Source organism: Elephantulus edwardii, unplaced genomic scaffold, assembly GCF_000299155.1.
Source record: "Elephantulus edwardii isolate Elephantulus edwardi_28Jun2011 unplaced genomic scaffold, EleEdw1.0 scaffold00055, whole genome shotgun sequence".
NCBI lineage: Eukaryota > Metazoa > Chordata > Mammalia > Macroscelidea > Macroscelididae > Elephantulus > Elephantulus edwardii.
This window is the reverse complement of record NW_006399805.1, coordinates 10,286,984-10,298,914: the sequence shown is the minus strand read 5'-3', so window position 1 is coordinate 10,298,914 and position 11,931 is coordinate 10,286,984. Positions and strand designations below refer to the sequence as shown.

General features: G+C 46.1%; 1 protein-coding gene across 1 annotated transcript in view; it reads left to right on the top strand.

Annotated features, from left to right (window-relative positions):
• Positions 1–11,931, top strand: part of DENND2A (DENN/MADD domain containing 2A) — a 46,520-nt gene that overhangs the window by 4,582 nt on the left and 30,007 nt on the right. The gene's annotated exons all lie outside the window — the stretch shown is intronic.

The window sequence follows — 11,931 nt, the reverse complement described above, 5'->3', positions numbered from 1 at the left end:
CTGACTCAAAATACCCCATGCCAGTCCATCTCATCTCACCAATGCCTAGTATGTCAATATTTATGCGTTCCATTTCTCCCTTAACAATATCTAATTTTCCTACATTCATGGTTCTCACATTCCATGTTCCAATCACCAGTGTCTGCTTACAACTGTTCCTCTTCCTTCCTGTGAAGGACCTTCATTTGCTGATCACATGACTTAAAATGAAGAGAGAAAGAGCTGCAAAAATCTACTCATAATTGGAAAACTGAATTCATGAAGTTTGAATCTTAGTATATCAGAAGTTAGTGAAAATGAAACAGAAATCATAAAGATTGATAGATAGCCTAGGCATTAGTGAGTGTTGGCCGTTTTAAGATAGTCATATGATCTGCCCTGTTGGCACCAAAAAGAACATTTGAGGACACGTTCTGAAATGTAGTGATGTCAGTGAAACGTTAACATCCATGTGTCTGTATACTAGGAAGACCTGTTCCTACAACTGTTACTCAAAGAGACACACCAGCCACTGAAGCCAAAGATGAAGACAGAATTTCTGATGACTTCCGTGGTCTGAAACTGACCGCATGCACTCCAGATGCATTAATAATAATTGGTGACTGGGTCACACAAGTTGGAAATAAGGATTGATAGTAGGAACCTACAGCCTTGGGGGCAGAAATGAGGCCAGAGAGCTCACAATAGGATTTGGCACAATTTATTCATTACAGATACTTTTCTTAAAAAGCATAAATGCTGACTTCCCACATGGGCATCACGTGTTAGACTACATAGGAATCAAATTGACTGTGGAAAAAAAACGGAAAAATTCAGGCGTTAAAATAAGGCCAGGGGCTGACTGTGGAACAGACCATCAGTTCCTCATATGCAAATTCAAACTGAAGTTGAAGAAAATGAAAACAAGCCCAAATTTATCTTACTTGAATTTGAAAACAACCTCAAGACTAGACTTGATGCATTTAACAGCTGAAGACTGGATGAGCTGTGAGATGACAAGAGCATCATATGGAAAAAGTTAAAACAATTAGCAAGACCTAAAATGCGTATTGGAAGAAACCTTGACACTAGCTCTTGAACCTGTAGTTAGTTATGTGCCGTTCGTTCAGTTGGAACCTACTCATAACTGACCTGCTAGTGAGTTTTCAGAGGCCTTAAATTGCATGGGAGGAGGTTGCCTGTCTCTCTCCCATGAAGCAGCTGGTGGATTTGAACTGTATGCCTCTGAATTAGCGGCATACCAAGAGAAACTAAAGAAAAAGGAGAAAATGATTAAGTACAATAGCTAAAGAGAAGATTCCAAAGGGAACTTCTGAAGACAAACCAAGGTGTTACAATGAAATGTGCAAAGAGCTGGGGTTAAAGAGCCAAAGGGCACTGCAATCCCAAGGATGAGAGGTTCAAATCCACCAGAGGCTCTGCTGGAGAAGGAGGGGCAGTCTCCTCCTGTACCAGTCAGATCTGATTTGACGGTACACACACAGAAAAAAAAAATAAAATTAAATTTAAAAAAATTATAAAAAAATCCAAAAGGGAAGAACATGCTTGGTATTTCTCAAGCTGAAAGAACTGAGGAACAGTCATTCCTGTTCCAAAAAAATGTGATCCCACAGAATGTGGGAAATACCTAACCATATTATCAATACCACAATAAGTCAAGTATTTCTGAAGATTATTCACACTGACAGGGAACTTTGTACAGAAATTCAGGCTGGATTCAGAAGAGGTCATGGTGGTGGTAGGTGTCATCGAGTCTAGTACAACTCACAGCCAGCCTGTGAACAGACGTTTGCAACCCTGTGCCATCCTCACGATCTCTGACCACTCAAGTTCATTGCTGCACTTGTGATACTGGCAACATCAAAGCTGATGTAAGATGGATCTTGACCGAAATTAGTACCAGAAGGATGCTAACTTGAGTTTCATTGAATATAACAAAAGCATTTGCCTCTGCTTCTAAACAAATTATGGATTACCTTGAGAAGAATGGAAATTCTGGAACACTTAATTGTGCTTACACAGAACTTATGTACAAGCCAAGCTGCTGTTGGAACAGAGCAAGGAGATCCTGTGGTTTTTAAGCAGGGCCTTAGTACTTATAATTCAGACCACAAGTTATTATGTGTCTTAACACTGACAGCCATGAATTGCTGGTAACTGGTGCATCCTGCCAGCAATGCTTCCTCTGATGCCCGAAGGAGCCCTGGTGGCTGAGTTGTGAAATGCCCAGCCGCTGACTGCAGGTTAGTGCTTTGAACCCACCAGCCGCTCCTTGTGAGAGAGATGAAGCTGGCTGCTTTCTAAAGATGATGGCCTTGGAATTCTGAGCAGCAGTTCTCCCTGGCTCGCTGGGTCGCTCTGAGTCGGGCGTGACGCCGTGGCAGTGGGTTGGGAAGTCCGCCAACCAGATACAGAGCAGAGCTGCTCCCGTCCCTTCCACCATGGCTTCCTGCCCTCCTGGCTTTGTTGGGTCTTTCCTCTTGAACGTTGACCATTCATTCTAAACTGTTCTTGACCTGGAACCTCCATCTGGTTACACCAGTTGCTAAGTCTCTGATCTCCTCCTTTATCGTTTCACTTTAGAGTTTATGATTTATTTCTTGTTGAAAATACACATAGAACATAGACCAATCCTGCGGCTTCTACACGTACTGTTCCGTGGCTCCAAGTACATTCTGTGACTGTCCCTCCTTCGTTAACATAAACCCCTGTCCCCTGAGCTCCTGTCTGGCCTTCTGATGGTTGTTGACAAGACCTCGGTATTAAAGGAACTAGGTTTGCACTCTCTGTGTACAGTGTTCTCTCCATTGGCCTCTTAGCAGTGTCCTGCCTCACTCTCTGCTCCTGCACTTTTGGCCTCACCCCTCACTCCCCCCTCGCCTGGGTGAGGGAAGACCATCTTCTCAGCCTGGTCTCATCCCTCCTATCCTGTGTCTCCAGTCCCCAGGCTTTGCATGGCCTTCCTGGGCTGTGGGCCCAGGGTCACACCTGGTGTCAGGCTGATATCCCCTCCTGTTCCTGGAGAGTCCCTGAGAGTGTCTACGCTGGAATTCAGACTGCCACTAACTGGCTCCTCCCCAGATGTTTGTATCTTATTAAATTACTTTGTTGCAGTTGACTCAGGAGCACAAAAACAACAACAACACTGAAGCTCTGGTAGCCTAGTGGCAAGAAGCTGCACTGTAAAGCCAGAGGTGCACAGTTCAAATCCACCAGATGCACTGCTGGAGAAGGAGGGGCAATCTCCTCCTGTACCAGTCAGATCCAAAAAAATAATAAAACAGGAACAGCAAACGACTTGTAGTTGACTGAGCTGGAAACTTTAGCATCACCTCTGAGTCCTCTTTGTTACGGGACCACCTTTGTTTTGAGGCCGTAGACAGTACAAATCACTTGACATCTTCAGCTTTGACTTTAATAGTGGCTGCATATATCGGAATTGTAGTTGTACTTACAGGTCTTCTTGTATGTTGTTTGTTGTGTTCATTGCTGTCAAGTCAGAACCGACCCATGGCTGGCCCTCCAGCAGATTTTCAGAGGTGATAAATCGCATGGGAGGAGGTTGCCTGTCTCTCTGGAGCAGCTGGTTGATTCTGGGTGCCTTTAATTTGGCAGCACAGTTCTTCAGCTTTAGACCACCAGAGTTCTGTGTGTGTGTGTGTGTGTGTGTGTGTGTGTGTGTGTGTGTGTGAGTGTGTGTGAGATTCATCACCTGGGTAGATATCGCCACTATCCATTTCCTCAACTTTTCATCTCAACCAGAAACTCCACCCCATTAATTACTAACTGCCTCTCCCCCTCCCCACAGTCCTAGAAAGCAGTTCTCTCTCTAACTATACATTTGCCTGTTATAGGCATTTAATGTAAGCAAGAACGGTATTTGTCCTTTAGCAAAAATATTTCATCCAGTACAGTGTTTAAGATTCTGTGTTCCAGCACATGGCAGAACCCGGTTCCTTTTCACGGCTGAGTGATCCGTCATGTATGTGGACCACAGTTGTTAGTCTGTTTATCAGCTGAAGGACTTCCGTGTTGTTTCAGCTTGTGAGCTGGTGGTCAGTGATGGTGTTATGTACCTTGATGTGGATGTACCTGTGTGGGTGGGTTCTGGTTTTTTAATATCCTGAGTCTGAGTGCGTCTCCTCCACGGCTCCCGCCCAAGTCATCCTGGAGGCCCCAGCATCGTCCTCACTTGGCAGCCAGAGCTGCCTTCTGAGAACATGAATCACATCATTTCCTCGTCTCAGCCTGTGATCTGTCAGGTGGCTACAGATAACAGAAAACTCTCAGGCCAACTCTTTTAAGGAAGAAAGCTTAATGTCTCCTGTAGTTGGTCTGTCAAACGGTATGTCATTGAGACATTGTGAAGAATGGGAACTCTAGGACACTTAGTTGTGCTCACATGAAATCTGCATGCAGGCTAAGAAGCTGTCATTCAGACAGAGCAAAGAAACACTGCATGGTTTAAAATGAGGAAAGATGTGAGTTAGGTCTGTCTTGAAGAGAGTGAAACCAACTTCCTCCTTGGAGGCTAGGATTTTGAAGCTCCATCACATATTTTGGGCATATGGCCATTAGGGAGCGGTTCTTGGAGAAGGACATCATGCTCCGAAGGGTGGAGGGACAGTGTAGGGGAGGAAGGAAGACCCCACATGAGATGGGTTGATCCAGTACTGGGGCAGTGGGGGTCGGTGTGGCAGGGTCAGTAAGACTGGCTCAAGACAGGGCAGGGTTCAGAGCTATAGGACAGAGGGTTGCTATGAGTTGCAGGCAGCTCGATGGCACAGAACAGCAACAACAACATAGATGTAATTGATGGGGACAGTTGCCCTTTATGAATCAGGTGTGAGTCAGACTTGGCCACCCGCACATTAGGCTGCTCCTTTAACAGTGTTTCCTTGGGTAAATCTTTTATAAAGGATTCTTTAACATACTAAAGAGCAAGAAGATAAATTTAAAGACCAAGGTGGATGTGACCCCAGCAATGTTGTTTTTAGTTGCTTTGCTTTGGAGAGTGAATAAGGAAGACTAACAAAGAATTGATGCCTTTGAATTGTAGTGTTGGAGAAAGTTGTTGATTATACACTGCCAAAGGAAAAAACAAACCTGCTTTAGAAAGAGTGCACCCAGGGTCCTCCTTGGAGGCAAGGATGGAACCTCTCGTCACACACTTGGATCGTGTTCTCAGGAGGAAGGAGTAATTGGAGAGAAACACCATCCTCGGAAAGTAGCAGTTTGATTAGAGAGAGGAAGACCTCACGTGAGACAGACCGGCGTAGTGACCGCAGCAGTGGGCTCACACACACAGGGACCCTGAGGCCGATGTTGAGCTGGGCTGGGTCTGGTTCTGTTGTATGTGACTTTGACAGCACTTAGCCACATGTCTTTGAACGTTTTTGGTGTTAACACGTTCTTTTTTTGCTGCCACATCCTTTATATCCTGCCGGTAAGCCATGGGTTTTTTTATCTTTTCCCTCCTGTGAGATACCTAGATTGTTTCCAGTTTTCAAATGATGCCATAATGGGAGAGAGGGTTCCAGAGCAGAGTGCTTCCCAGCTCTGCGGCTTGTGGGAGTTTGCGTGCGTGTGTGTGTGTGTGTATGTGTTTCACATAAAGGCCTCCACATATAAAAAGGCGCCCGCCCATTCGGCAGTCCACGATGCATGCTCAGAGACTCATGTGTAGGGGAGCGGCACAACTTAAAACCGTCCAACATGAACAGTATTTGCCTAACGACTTGATGCTAACTGACCCAGGACTAGTTGGACCTGCTCCCACTAACGTGTCCTGGCATTGTTTATCCGTAAAGTCATAATAGTGATAGTATCCAGTTCGTAGTGTTGTGAACATTAAATAAGTGAATATGTACAAACTGAAACTCAGAACCTAGCCTGCTGTGTAGGGCATGCTCAGTGAGTGTGAGTTAGCAGTGTCAGGCTTCGTGGCCACTGGCTATGGTTTAATAATAACCCCTCATATTTTTTCTTTGATTCTTCAGGTAAGTCAGCAGAAGAGATGAATTGTTCATAGTATATCCAAACACAACTAAGCAGGGTTAGTCCAGGGCAACAGATCAAAGAAGGCTTGGTTTCAAAGGAGGAAGGTGGGCCTCTCAGGTGTTCATGGCAATTGAGTGGTGGAGGATGTTCTAGATCCCTGAGTCAGAAGTTCTGGAGAGGAGCATGCCGTCCAGTTTGGAGCCGCGTCCCTGCCCACGGCACTGTCTGCTCCCGCGCTGTGGTGTCTGCGGGCACACACACTCATGTGTTCTAGGACCTCTGCAGTCTCTCTGCCGTTCTTCTCTGCTTCAGCCTGTACGTTTGCTTTTTCCTCCATGTGGCCCTCGTGGTTCGGAGATCACGAACAAGCTGGTGCTCAAGTCAAGAGAGTACCCACGGAGTTTTGAGAACTCCCTTTTGGTCATGGTTTATTTCATTTTCAGTGCACGGCTGAAGGCCAGTTGCACCCAGCATTAGCAAGGTGGATAAAGAACTTGGGTCCTTCTCTGAGCTCAGGGGTCGCCCACCGATCTATAGATCTAGATCCTTTCCTGAGCCAGTGCCGAGCGCTGGTGCCTTGTCCCCACCGTGCTGCTGCATCCTGGCAACAGCCCTTCCATGGTCTGGTCCACGTAGTGTCCCTTCCCCCTGGCAGCAGACCCTCTGGGAAATCGAGGGTGGTAGCTGAGTCCTGGCTGGGCTCCCCACACACCTGTAAGGTTACTCCCAGTATCTTTTCTCTCCCAGCCTCCATCTGCTCACACCAGCCTTCCAGCACTTTGTTCTGAAGCAGCTAGTGTTACTTTGTTTCCATCCAGAGTGACTTTTTTTCCTGGCCTCTTGAATGTGGTTGCTGCAGCTGTGTTTTAGGAATCTGGCCTTGGGGGTTGTCCTTTTGTCTTGTTCAGATGAATGCAAATGAGTGATGAGGGCACGCAGTTCATTTTTTTTGCTCTGAAAAGGGCTGCTCTTCTTACAGCCCTGTCCCTTAAGCCGAAAATCTCTGCCCTGAACTTGGCAGCCACTGCGCTTTCCAAGCAAGGAGGGGCGCCAAGGCTGGAGAGAGAGCCAGCGGGGTTTTGAGTTTTCCAAGGTTTCGAATTACATGGCCAAGCTGTGTACTTTGTAACAAAGGGATCTACCTTCTTCCACGGCCAGCCGATGACCAGTCCAGCAGACCTTGTGGGGCGAGGGTCTGCAGCTCGTTCCATGGCCAGCCGATGACCAGTCCAGCAGAGCCCCTGGGGTGAGAGTCTGCAGCTCGTTCCATGGCCAGCCGGTGTCCAGTCCCCCAAAGCCCACAGGGCGAGGGTCTGCAGCTTGAAGACGCTGCTTTCCTTTTCTTCTCTCCTCTCCCTCCCGCCCCACTTTCTCCTTCCCTCCTGCTCTGTCTTCCCTCTGTCTTTTCCTTCTCCCTCCTCTTTCCATTTCTCTAAAGCCCTGGGAAATGAAATCCAAGGACTTCTGCCTTCGGAGCCAAAATGGAAAACGAGAAACCCTCAAATGTCAGGAAATTCCAGAGATAAGGCCCTGAACACTCACTCCAAGTATTCTGGCAGCTGTAACCGTGGCAGGAAGGCCAAAGACCGACTTTTAACAAGAAAATGCTTCGTTTCCGATGTTCACAGCATAGTTGAGTCCTGTGTATCCACTGACTCAAAATGTTTCAGCATCACTTTCTTATTTTCATCCATTTGGTCACGGGACAGAGATTTTAGGTCTTTGTGAAACCAAATAACTAAGTTGATTGAAACTGCATCTTTTCAACTGATTCTTTTGGCAACCTGCAAGCGGAATCTCTCCTCAGGGACCTGGTGTAAGGATTTGCTTGGAAGACTTGAAACCTCTTTCCTCCTGTGGCTGTGAAGTTGTACTGTACTGTTAGCCACTCCAGAATTCCCACCTGTTCTGGGAAGACTGTCAGGCTGTTAACCGAAAGATAGTGGAGGTGGTTTTGTGCTTTCAAGTCAGAACCGACTCAAAGTTGACCCTCCAGCGGGTTTTCAGAGGCTGTAAATTGTACAGGAGGGGATTGCCTGTCTTTCCCCTCAGGGCGGCTGGTGGGTTTAAAACACCTTCCTTTGGGTTGGCAGCACAGTTCCTTACCCACTAGGCCATCAGAAGCAGTTCAAATGCACCCGTCTTTCTGAAGGAGAAAGGTGAGACCATCTCCTCCTGTAAAAAGCCTCAGAAACCTGGTGGAGTCTCCTGGGAGTCAAGACAACACACCTCCATTCTGGTTCTAGGGTGGACAGGCATCCTAAGAGCTCCCTAGTGGACACCAGACCCCAGCTGATATCTGAATAGCAGTCAGGTTAATTTTTTTGACATGCTGTGGTCAGCTGCAGGTATTGCCAGCCTGTCTCAGGCCCCCAGACGTCCCCAAGACATCACTGAAGGTGTAACATGAATGTAGGCAGCATGGAGAGGACCATATCTGACTTTAGCCAGCTCCACAAAGGGGAATGTCCCCATCAACAACAGCCACTCCACAAACCAAGTCCTTTAAGGTCAGACATGGCCGTCCACACTCCTGTATCTGCTTCTACTAATCCTGGCACTACTCCTACTGCTCTGCTAGTCTGAAATCCATTGCAGTGACCACTCAGACTTAACAGAACCATCCTTGTGGTTATGGGGTTTACTAGGGAAGTGAACAGGTTACAGTGCAGGCTGGCCACAGGTCCAGTTCCTTAGTCAGACTGCTCAGTTGTACTCGCAGGCCCTTAGACCTTCAGCTTCTGGGTCCGGGCGCATTACAGAGTTCCCTTAGGTTCTAGTTGTGGTAGCTTAGTCCTCTAGCAAGTGTGGCTTCCATGAGGCGATATGAGGAACAGCAGCTCCAAGGCTACTCTGTCTCGTGTTGGTCTCTCATTCTCCATGGAGGCTGCTTCTACTCATGTGTAATTCCTGTCCAACTGGCCTAGGAATCTCTGGCCTCTTCTTGGTATCAGTGAGATCCCCACCTTTGCTGCTAAATCTACTCACTTGCACTTGGTGGGAGGGGGAAAGCTGACCAGTCCTGTAATGATTCCTTTATATGCACCCTATTCACAGTCCTTCTTATTTAAGGCAGAAGTCAAAGTTGAAGGCTAAGAAAGCCATTCTGAACAGTTAGACCTTGACACCACAGAAAGCCATGTCTGAAAGCCATGTACTCTTTACAGAGATGTTGGACCCTTCACTGCACAAGAAGATTTGATTAACATGAAACTTAGAACAAGAGCCACTCTGCAGGCTTCTGATGGCTGGCTTAGTGGAGTACCTTATTTCTGTAATAGCCACACTGGCAGCACAAAGATGTTGCTTTCAGGACAGAGGTGTGCTTGACCCAAGCCGTGGTCCTTTCAGTCACCTCATATGCCCATTCCAAAGAAAGCTAACCCAACACAATGTGGAAGTTGTTAAACAATATTATTAACATCACACTTGAGAAAAATCTTGCTAAAGATAGTTTTAAAAAACGGCTGTAAGGAGAGCTCTGGTGGCCTAGTGGCAAGAAGCTGCACTGCAATCTCAGAGGTACACGGATCAAATCCAACAGATGCTCTGCTGGAGGAGGGCAATCTCCTTCTGTACCAGTCAGATCTGATTTCACGGTACACACACAAAAAAATAATAAAAAATTTAGAATAAAAAAAAATGCCTATAATAAGATGACAGCAGGAAACTGCCACAATTCAAACTGAGTTCAGAAGAGGAAGAGGCGTCACTGCTGTCAGTTGTTCTTGACTGAAAGAGAGAAGATAGATGTGTTTACCTGTTTTATTGACTATGCAAAGACATTTGACTGTGAATCATTGTTATAACAAATATATTATAAATTATGGATCAAATTGTGAAGAATAGGAATTCTAGAACAATTGTGCTCATGCAGATTCTGTAAATAGACCAAGAAGCAGTTGTTCAAACAAGACAGAGATGCCCTAAGGTCTAAAATCAGGAAAGGTGTGAGTCAGAGTTGAATACCTTCAGCGTACCTAATTCAGTGTGTATTCTGAGCAAATATCTCAAGAAAATGGACTAACAAGGAAGAAGAATGGTGTCGCCTCCTTCCCGTTCTGTGACAGGCAGATGACAGTCGCGTCACATGGTTGCTAGTTGTGAGGAGGAAGTGAAGCACTTACTCATAAAGATCAAGGATTGCAGCCTTCGGTATGGTCGATATTTCAACATAGTGAAATAAAATCCTTACAGTGGGACTAATTAACATAGAAAAGACTCAAAGTGTGAAGAATCTCATTTTACGTAGATCCACATGCTACACCCATGGAAGCAACAGTTAAGAAACTGGACAACATACTTCATTGGACAAATCTTCTACCAGGAAGCTGTAAAGTGCTGGACAGCAAGAACGCTGTTTTCAAGATTTTGGCATGTTTCAACTCGTTGGCGTTAAGGAAGCAGTTGAGATCCTGATGGAAGTTTGCAGAGCAAATAGGTTTTCCTGTTCAAGGATGCACAGCATCCCCGCCGGTGTCAGTCGCCAGCCCCACAGCGGAGCGGCACTCTCCCATTTCCCCTTTATGTTTCCCACGTCTGTTTGCCCTCCTTTCCTTGGCCTGCCTGCCTTCTGAGCTTTCTCCCTGGGCAGATGCTGCCCTTTGATCTCGTCTAGGTGGTCCTTCTAGGGAGTGTGTTCTGCCCTGATGATACCATTTGCCTTGCAGGCTGTTGTTGGGCCATCATTCTTCTTAGAAAACCCCCTCTCTGTCGAGTCTGTTCTGACTAACCGTCCGTGGAGTTTCCAGCGTCGTAATGCAGAGACAGCACCCTCCTCCTTCCTCAGAGTGACTGGTGGATTCAAACCGTAGGACTTCCCGTTAGCAGCCCATCTCGTAACATGCTATGCCAGCAGGGCTCCCAGGCTTCTCTCTTGTTGGCCAGGGCAATGGCTCACAGGAGCGTAAAGGGGGGTCTGCCAGCTTGTATTCGTACAGGTGTTGTGTTTCCGAGGTTGGGATTGCACTTTGTGTGCACACTTCAGGTCTGCACTCTTGTTCTAGTGTAAGCATCGTCTCAAGTGACACCCTCGCCTCTCCTGCAGTCTTCTCACCTTAAGACATCAACAGCTTACAACCAGAAGATAAAATAGATGAATGGGACCTTCTAAGAATCAAATCCCTATGCTCATTCAAAAACTTCTCTAACAGGGTAAAAAGGGAAGCCACAGATTAGGAAAAAGTACTTGGTAATAACATGTCAGATAAGGGACTTATATCCAGAATTTATAAAATACTTGAGCACCACAACAAGGTAAAGGTAAATCATCCAGTAGAAAAATGGGCACAGGATATGAACAGACACTTCACCAAAGAAGACTTTCAGACAGCTAACAAGCACATGAAGAAATGCTCAAAATCCCTAGCTCTAAGAGAGATGCAAATCAAAACAACTATGAGATATCGTCTCACCCCAGTCAGAATAGCAAAATTTAACAGAACAGCAAACAACAAATGCTGACGAGGTTGTGGAGAAACTGGGACCCTTAAAAACTGATGGTGGAAGTGTAAAATGGTGCAACCACTGTGGAAGGCTGTATGGCGCTTTCTCAAAAAGTTGCCAATAGAGATACCATTTGACCCAGCAATTCCACTACTGGGAATATACCCCAAAGAGACCATAACTGACATCCACGCAGATATATGTACACCCATGTTTATCATGGTTTTGTTCACAATAGCAAGGAGTTGGAAGCAGCCTAAGTGCCCATCAACAAACAAATGGATAGAGAAGCTGCGGTGTATTCACACAATGGAGTACTGTGCTGCATTGAAAAACAAGGAACTCATGCAATATTATTCAAAATGGGTGACCCTGGAGGACATTATTCTGAGTGAAGTATCTCAGTCACAAAAGGATAAATACTGCATGCCACTGTTGTAAAACAGGACTAACCTCGGGGTTGAGGGGAGACTGAGAAAGATGGGT